The sequence below is a fragment of the Triticum dicoccoides genome, chromosome 4A, assembly GCF_002162155.2.
Source record: "Triticum dicoccoides isolate Atlit2015 ecotype Zavitan chromosome 4A, WEW_v2.0, whole genome shotgun sequence".
Taxonomy (NCBI): Eukaryota; Viridiplantae; Streptophyta; class Magnoliopsida; order Poales; family Poaceae; genus Triticum; species Triticum dicoccoides.
This window is the reverse complement of record NC_041386.1, coordinates 266,778,712-266,788,240: the sequence shown is the minus strand read 5'-3', so window position 1 is coordinate 266,788,240 and position 9,529 is coordinate 266,778,712.

The following is a 9,529-nucleotide window of genomic DNA, read 5'->3' as shown; positions in this document are numbered from 1 at the left end:
AGGCATAAGTGGAGCTAGGAGAGTCCAAAAGGGGTGCGGTTTTCGGCCACGCGATCGTGATCGAACGCTCTAGGTGATGGAGCAGAGTTTGGTGGGTTTTGGGCCAAATTGGAGGGGTGTTGGGCTGCAACACACACGAGGCCTTTTCGGTCCCTCGGTTAACCATTGGGGTACCAAACAAAGTCCAAATGGTACGAAACTGGACAGGCGGTCTACCGGTAGTAAACCAAGGCCGCTTGGCAAGTCTCGGTCCAATCCGGAAATGTTTAATCCCCACACACGAAAGAAAGGTAGAAATGACCACCGGAGGAGAACGAAGCGCCGGAATGCAAAACGGACAACGGGGAAAAAGCTCGAATGCATGAGATGAACACGTATGCAAATGCAAAACACATGACGACATGATATGAGATGCATGAAAACGAAAACAACACACGGAGACAAAGACCCAAACCCGAGAAAATAAATATAACTTAACGCCGGAAACGACAAGAGTTGGAGTACAAATTGGGAAAGTTACATCCGGGGTGTTACAACACTCCACCACTACGAAAGGATCTCGTCGCGAGATCTAGGACTGAAAGAACTCCGGGTACTCAAAACGGAGGTGATCCTCGCGTTCCCAGGTAGCTTCACGGTCGGAATGGTGCGACCACTTGACTTTGAGGAATTTGATTGACTTGTTGCGAGTCTTGCGTTCAGTCTCTTCAAGAATAGCAACTGGGTGCTCACGATAAGAGAGATCTTCTTGGAGCTCAATGTCCTCGAAGTTGACGGTGCGGTCAGGAGTCTTGAAGCACTTTCGAAGCTGAGAGACATGGAACACGTCATGAACATTTGCAAAGTTTGAAGGAAGCTCGATTTGATAGGCGAGGTCGCCTCTCTTGCTGACAATCTTCAAAGGTCCCACGTATCTAGGGGCAAGCTTCCCTTTGATACCGAAGTGACGAGTACCTTTCATAGGAGAGACGCGGAGGTAAACATGATCTCCGATCTCGAAAGCCAAATCACGGTGCTTACTATCATAGTAGCTCTTCTGGCGGGATTGGGCTGCTTTGAGGTTATCACGAATGACTTTGCACATTTCTTCTGCTTCTGTGATTAAGTCATTACCCAAAAGCTGACGTTCACCGGTTTCAGACCAGTTGAGAGGGGTACGCCACTTCCTGCCATACAGAATTTCAAATGGGGCCTTGCCCGAACTTGCTTGAAAACTATTGTTGTAGGAGAATTCAGCATAAGGAAGACAATCCTCCCACTTCATGCCGAAGGATATCACACAAGCCCTGAGCATATCTTCAAGAATCTGGTTGACACGCTCGACTTGACCGCTTGTCTGAGGATGGAAAGCTGTGCTGAAGCGGATGTTGGTGTCCATGGCCTTCTGAAAAGAATCCCAAAACTTGGAGGTAAAGATGCTGCCACGGTCTGAAGAGATCACTTGAGGAATACCGTGCAGAGAGCCAATACGAGAGGTATAGAGTTCCGCCAATTGAGTTGAAGTGATCGACTCTTTGATAGGCAGAAAGTGAGCCACTTTGGTGAGTTTGTCGATGACAACGAATATAGCATCATTGCCACGCTTGGACTTAGGAAACCCAGTCACGAAGTCCATTTCAATATGGTCAAACTTCCATTCTGGAATGGCAAGAGGTTGGAGGAGACTTGCTGGCCTTTGGTGTTCTGCCTTCACTCTTCTGCAGACATCACATTCATTCACGAATTGAGCGATCTCGCGCTTCATTCGAGTCCACCAATAAGCTTGCTTAAGGTCCTGATACATCTTCGTGCTCCCAGGGTGGATGGAGAGGAGAGAATTGTGAGCCTCGTTCATGATCACTTTACGGAGGTCACCTTTGGGCACAACAATACGATCCTCGAAGAAGAGAGTGTCCTTGTCATCAAGGCGGTAGCACTTGTACTTGGACTGACTCTTGGCAATCCCAATCTTCACCTTTTTCACCATAGCATCAAGAAGATGGGATTGGCGAATCTGGTCTTCTAAGGTAGGAGAGACTTGAAGGTTGGCGAGGAAACCTTGAGGAACAACTTGCAGATTAAGTTTGCGGAAAGCTTCACAAAGCTCGGGTTGATAAGGCTTAAGAATCAGACTGTTGCAATACGCTTTCCTGCTCAAAGCGTCAGCAATCACATTAGCCTTGCCTGGAGTATACTCAATACTCGGATTATACTCTTGAATCATTTCGACCCATCGAGTTTGCCCGAGGTTGAGATTAGGCTGGGAGAAGATGTACTTGAGACTCTTGTGATCAGTGAAAATATCCACTTTTCTTCCCAATAGAAGATGTCTCCAAGTCAAAAGAGCATGCACAACTGCCGCCAACTCGAGATCATGAGTGGGGTAGTTCTTCTCATTAGGCTTCAACTGGTGAGATGTATAAGCAACAACTTTCTTCTCTTGCATCAATACTGCGCCAAGACCTTGGAGAGAGGCATCACAAAAGACCTCGTACGGCTTGGATTCATCAGGTGGAGTCAAAACTGGAGCAGTGATCAACTTCTCTTTCAAAGTGTTGAAAGCAATATCACACTCCGGAGACCAAACGTACTTGACGTGCTACTGGAGAAGATTAGAGAGAGGCTTCGCGATCTTAGAAAAGTTTTCAACGAATCTTCGGCAATAGCTTGCGAGACTGAGAAAACTGCGGAGCTGCTTCACCTTCTGAGGAGGTTCCCAATTCACAATTGCAGACACCTTCTCAGGATTCACGGCAATGCCCTTGGCGGAGATGATATGACCAAGATAAAGAACCTCATCGAGCCAAAATTCACACTTGGAGAACTTGGCGTAGAACTGATGTTCTCTGAGCTTATCAAGAACCAAACGCAAGTGCTTGGCATGATCTTCCTTGTTCTTGGAGAAAACCAGAATGTCGGCGAGATAGACCAAAACGAAGTCATTGGTGTACGCATTGAAGATGAAGTTCATCATGCGAGAGAACGTCGGAGGAGCGCTGGTGAGGCCAAAAGACATGACAGTGTATTCATATGAACCAAAGCTTGTTTTGAATGCTGTCTTGGGAATATCTTCTTCACGAATGTGAATCTGGTGATAACCATACGGAGATCAAGCTTGGAGAATACTTGAGCACCTTTGAGTTGTTCGAACAGCTCTTGGGAAGTGGGTATTTGTTCTTGATGGTCTTCTTGTTCACTGGACAGTAATCAACACAAAGTCGGTCCGTTCCATCCTTCTTCTTCACAAAAAGAACACCACAACCCCAAGGAGAAGAACTAGGCCGGATGAGACCCATTCTTTCTTGCTCATCGAGTTGCTTCTTCAGCTCTTTCAACTCTTCAGGTCCGAGCTTGTAAGGACGTTTGCACACAGGTTCCGTGCCAGGCTCAAGTTCAACAACGAATTCAACTGGCCGGTGCGGAGGCATTCCTGGGAGCTCTTCTGGAAAGACGTCTTGATATTCGCAAACGACTGGAATTTGAGAGATGGCATCCAATTCACCCTTCTCATTGAGAGAAAACAGACGAATAGTATTATCCCGAGCGGCAAAGACAATTACATCCTCAGACGAATGAGTCAATTGAATCTGCCTGGCTGCACAATCAAGCTGAGCCTTGTGCTTAGAAAGCCAATCCATCCCGATAATAAGATCAATATCCGAGTTACCAAGAACCATTGGGGAAGAAAGGAACTTGTAGTCGCCCAACGTGATAGTAACATCTGGCACCTCCAGACTAGCACTCAAACGTTTGCCAGGAGAAACGATATCCATTTGTTTACCCAAATGAGAAGAAACAAACTCATGCTTGGTAAAAAATGGCTTTGACATGAAACAATGCGATGCACCCATGTCAAAAAGAACTCTTGCAGGAATATCATTAACAGGAAGGTTACCCATGATCACATCTGACGAGTCCTCTACCTGAGCTGCATTCATCAAATTGACCTTGGCATGCTTGGGGTTATGCTTGACCATAGCTGTACTTGTCGATCTGACAGGAGGAGGAGGAGGAAGACGCCTCTGGTTGAGACACTTGTTGGCATAGTGACCCTTCTGTTGGCACTTGTTGCACGTGACCTTTGAGAGCGGACGGTGGTACCGAGCACTCGATCTTGGAGGTTGAGACGAAGTCTTGTTCTGAAAGCCAGGGTTGGGTGGGTGGGAAGAACCACTGCCACCTTTGCTCTTCTGCTGATACGGCTGATGGAACGGAGGAGGAGGAAGCCAAAACTTCTGCTGCTTGGCCACTTGAGTAGAGGAAGAAGGAGTAACATCTCTGACTCGCTTCCTGGAAGCATCACACCTCAACTGAGCAGCCTCTTGCTTCAGTGCCATGTTGTAGAACTCATCGTACCTCAAGGGCTCAAAGAGAACAAGAGCGAGCTGAATATCTTCTCTGAGACCACCCCTGATCTGGTATATCATGCTCTTCTCATCAGGCACGTCCTGCTTGGCAAAGCGGGCGAGCTTCTGGAACAACTTGTTATAGTCATAGACAGACAAAGAGCCTTGCTTTAGATTGCGGAATTCCTCACGCTTGCTTTCAACCACGCTCTGCGGAATATGATGAGCTCGGAAATCTCGACGGAAATCATCCCAAGTGATAACACGTCCACCTATGGAATCCTTGTACTGCTGGAACCATTCTGCTGCCTGATCTTTGAGTTGGAAGGAGGCGAACTTGACGAAATCTTCAGGCCTGACGTTACTGCACTCGAAATGCTTACACAGATCCACAAGCCAATCGTCAGCATCGGTTGCCTCAACACAATTGCTGAAAGTCTTTGGCCCGTTAGCAAGGAACTGGTTGAGTGTAGCAAAGTGACTCTGATTACTGCCTTGATTCCCTTGACTTCCTTGATTGCGCTCTTGGAGAATTTGCATGATCAGCTGTGTGTTTGCATTGGTTGCGGCCATCACAGCTTGCCATGCCTCTAGAGGAGGTGGAGGCGGTGGCGGATCAGGATTCGGAGTCGTGCGCGTTGGAGGAGCCATCCTGAAGAGGTTGACCACCATTAGCACATTGATAGATAAATATTGAAGCTGAATCCAACGGGATGAAAATTGCAACATATAGTCTTCACATCCGAACAAAATGAACGAATGCATTCCTCTTGAAATGGTCACATATCCATAAATTGAGAAGCCACGTAGAATTAAGGTAGAGAAATAAATCAACAAGGTACGGATCAAGAACGAATAATCGGTAAGAAATCCCAATCTCAAACCAATATCCGTGGAAGAAAACTAGAGCTACTAGAATTCCCACCTATGAAACTTCCGAACCTTTCCGGTTATGCTATCAGGTGTTGGGGATACAGGGGAAGCATAATATCTCACCCAAACTAGCAAATCCTACATCCAGCTGTATCCATCCTTCAACACATAACCAAGAAACCTTCGGAAACCATCTACCTCAACCTTCGAAAAGCATCCGTTATACAAGTTATGGCGATACTCCCGAACTCCCGCCCCAGTACTGGGTGGCGTCGAGGTTATCTCACCAACGAACTGCATAAAAGAGATTTTCGATGTCGGCGAACATATCTCAAGTATTCCAGAATTGCAACGATAAAATTATGATGACAACACCTCAGAGCTCAACTCCCCGGGACACTTCCACTAAACCCCTGACAGGAGGCACCAAGACAATGTTCTCATCATAAGCCATCGGAACGATTCCAAGATACTCGCGTGATCCTAAATTTTTTTAGTGAAATTTGAGAAGAGAAGAGTCAAAACTCTACGTCAGGAAGCCTTACCAGAGCGATGAGGAGACTGGGAAGTAAAAAGAATTCCTAATCTCTCCGATATATAATTCCTAAATGACTCAAAACATTTTTCTAGACACAACTCGGCCACTAAGAACGATCAAGCAATGGGGATCCTAAGGTCGGGAAGGCTCTGATTACCAGCTTATAACACCCTCGATGCGACTATAGCTCCCACGTGTCGAGGCACGACTTAGAGACATAATCGCATTGAAGGCATATGTCGCAAGTTAGGCAATCTTCACAACATCCCATGTAATATGAACAATAAAGGGGAGATAACATAGTTGGCTTACACTCGCCACGCCAATCAAGAACATAAATAACATTACATCATCCAACACACTCATGGCCCAACTACGGCGCCAAAATAAAAGAGAACCCAACATGCGACAACGGTCCCAATCACCCCCAACTGGGCACCACTACTGATCATTGGGAAAGGAAACGTAGTATCGTTGAGAGTCTTCGTCGAACTCCCACTTGAGCTCGTACTCGTCACCTAGAGCGGAATCACCTGGACCTGCATCTGGAGTTATAGTATCTGTGAGCCACAGGGACTCAGCAATCTCGCACCCTCGCGATCAAGACTATTTAAGCTTATAGGAAGGGTAAGGCAAATATATGTGGAGCTGCAGCAAGCGACTAGCATATATGGTGGCTAACTTATACGCAAAAGAGCGCGAGAAGAGGAGGCAAAGCGCGAGCGAGAGTCTAAAGGAACAACCTGCGCAAGCATAACTCCAACACCGTGTCCACTTCCCGGACTCCGCCGAGAAGGGGCCATCACGGTAACACACACGGTTGATTCATTTTAATTAAGTTTAGTTCAAGTTATCTACAACCGGACATTAAAAAATTCCCATCTGCCCATAACCGCAGGCACGGCTTTCGAACGTTCAATCCCTGTAGGGGAGTCCGAACTTAGCCCATGACAAGCTCTCACGGTCAACGAAGGAATAGAACTCCTCCCAAGACGTTCCAATCAGACTCGGTATCTCGGTAACTCAAGACACTTCGACAGGTTAAAACAAGACCAGCAACACCGCCCGAATGTGCCGACAAATCCCGATAGGAGCTGCACATATCTCGTTCTCAGGGCACACTCAGATAGGTCAAGCTACGAGTAAAACCAACCCTCAAGTTTCCCCGAGGTGGCCCCGCAGGCTGCCCGGTTCGGACCAACACTCAGAGGGAGCACTGGCCCGGGGGGGGGGGTTAAAATAAGATGACCCTTGGGGTCCGGTAACCCAAGGGAAAAATAGGCTAGGTGGCGAATGGTAAAACCAAGGTTGGGCATTGCTGGAAAAGCTTTAAACAAGGCGAACTATCAAGGGGTTCCCATTATAACCCAACCGCGTAAGGAACGCAAAATCCAGGAACATAACACCGATATGACGGAAACTAGGGCGGCAAGAGTGGAACAAAACACTAGGCGAGAGGCCGAGCCTTCCACCCTTTACCAAGTATATAGATGCATTAAGATAAAATAGCAATATAATGATATCCCAACAAGTAAATAAAAGATGTACCAACAAGGAACGACCTCCAATCTTCACCTGCAACTAGCAACACTATAAGAGGGGCTGAGCAAAGCGGTAACATAGCCAATGAACGGTTTGCTAGGACAATGGTGGGTTAGAGATTTGACATGGCAATTTGGGAGGCTGACAAGCAAGTGGTAGGCATCATAGCAATGGCATAGCAAAGAGCGAGCAAACTAGCATAGCAAAGATAGTAGTGATTTCGAGGGTATGATCATCTTGCCTGCACAGTTGTCAGAGTTGACTGGATCCTCACAAGCAAAATCAACGGGCTCCTTGGTAGCGAACTCGTCTCCCGGCTCTACCCAAACAAGACAAACAAGCAACAAGGATACAATCAACCATGTGCAAACTCGATCAACACGATGCAAAGATGATATGCTATGCGGGATGCGATGCGGGATGCAAAATGCAAGATATGACAGGAAATGCATGAACCTGGCCTCAACATGGAATTCCAAGGGTGCCACTGGAAAGATGGGATGAAATCGCTTGAAAATGATATAAAGAACGCCGGAATCAGAGTTACGGTTTGGAAGTGGCAAGCGATTCAAAAATGACACCGGTGTGCGATTTACAGCAAGTAGACATCTAAATGCAACGAAATGAACATGCTACAGCACCCAAACATGACAACAAAATACATGGAAGGGATGCACACAAGATGCTTAACAAAAGTCTAGCACAGAGCTACGGCCAAAACATCCATTAGGAGGTTCAAACAAGCATGGCAAAAACGCAAATGCAAAACAGATCTCAGACTTAGTGAAATTAACACTTGTCTGAAATTTCAGATCACGAAGCCCTCTTCGGAGCAACAAAACAACATGATACATGACCTTATTAAGACAAGTAAGAACATGGCATGGAGCTACTCAATAAGATTAACAAAAGACCCAAAGTGACCTGGGGCCAAAAGGGTTCACAAAATATACTAACGGGCACACGAACATAGCTAAAACACAATCAGTTTTCAGACTTAGTGAAAACTGAGACATGCTGAAATATAACTCACGAAGGCATGTAAACGAGCTCTATGCACTCACTACGGTGCATGTCATGGCAAGGCAAGCATACATCCATTAAGAAGGCACAAAATTCTAGCTATAAATGGCAAGAACAATGGCATAGCATGCACGGATCAACTACAATAACATCGGCAAAATCGCAAACAAGTTGACGATCTGCCCAGATTCACAACGAAGCAAAAGTAGAGCTCGATTGACTCAAGCTAGGGTGCTCCATAATTTCAAACAAAGACATGGATGGATAGAGCATAACATGATTAACAAAACTCATTTACTGATCATCCTCAAAAGAGGCACGGATCACTAGGAAACAAGCTGAACATATGGCATCATGAACTAAATAATCCCAGACTTAGTGAAAACTACTAAGTCCCTGGAAACAGATTCACCGGGTGCCTCACTTTGCAACCTTGCACAAGTCACCACACACATCCTAAAAATGCATGGGTTGCCCCTCTGGAAAGAAGACAAAATCCTTAACAAAACATATGAAGGACTCACAGGCATAGCATGCACACAATAATCATGGCAAAAATGACAAAAGTCTAAGATGAACTAGCAGATCTGACAATTAACTCACGAAGCCTCCTTATAACAGCATTTCGGGCATCAAGATGAACTCAAATGAAAATGATGCAATGGAATGAAATGATATACTCGTCGAGGTGAACATTTTGATATGCCATATGCATGAATAGGAGCTACGGATGCAAAGTTACGGGGCCGCGAACGTGGGCATATGGATCTGCAGATTTCAGGACTTAGACGAAATTTATACCCTTTGCAAAAAGTCAACGGGATGAGGGTATCCCGGGACGGCGGGATCCGGGCGGCGGGGCTGCGTTTGGATCGGGGAGTGGGTGGATCTGATCCCACTCCCGGATCGGATCCGGCCCGGGGCTGAGGAGGCCGGCGATGGCCGACGGCGGTGGCGGTGCGGGACGACGCCGGCGACCCGGCCGGCGAAGTCCAGCGAGAGGGCGCGGTCGCCGGTGCGCCCAGGCGGCGGCGAGGAGCGCGTGTGGCGGCGGAGGAACCGAGGCGAGGCGCGGCACGGGCGGAGGGCGGCGAGCTCGCGGCGGCCGACGCGGAGGGGCTGCCGGAGCGGGGCGGCTCCGGTGGCGGAGCCTCGCCGGCGTCGGAGGAGGAGGTCGGGCGCGGGGAAGAGGGAGCCGGGCGGCGGCGTGGGCCTCGGGGGCTGGCCA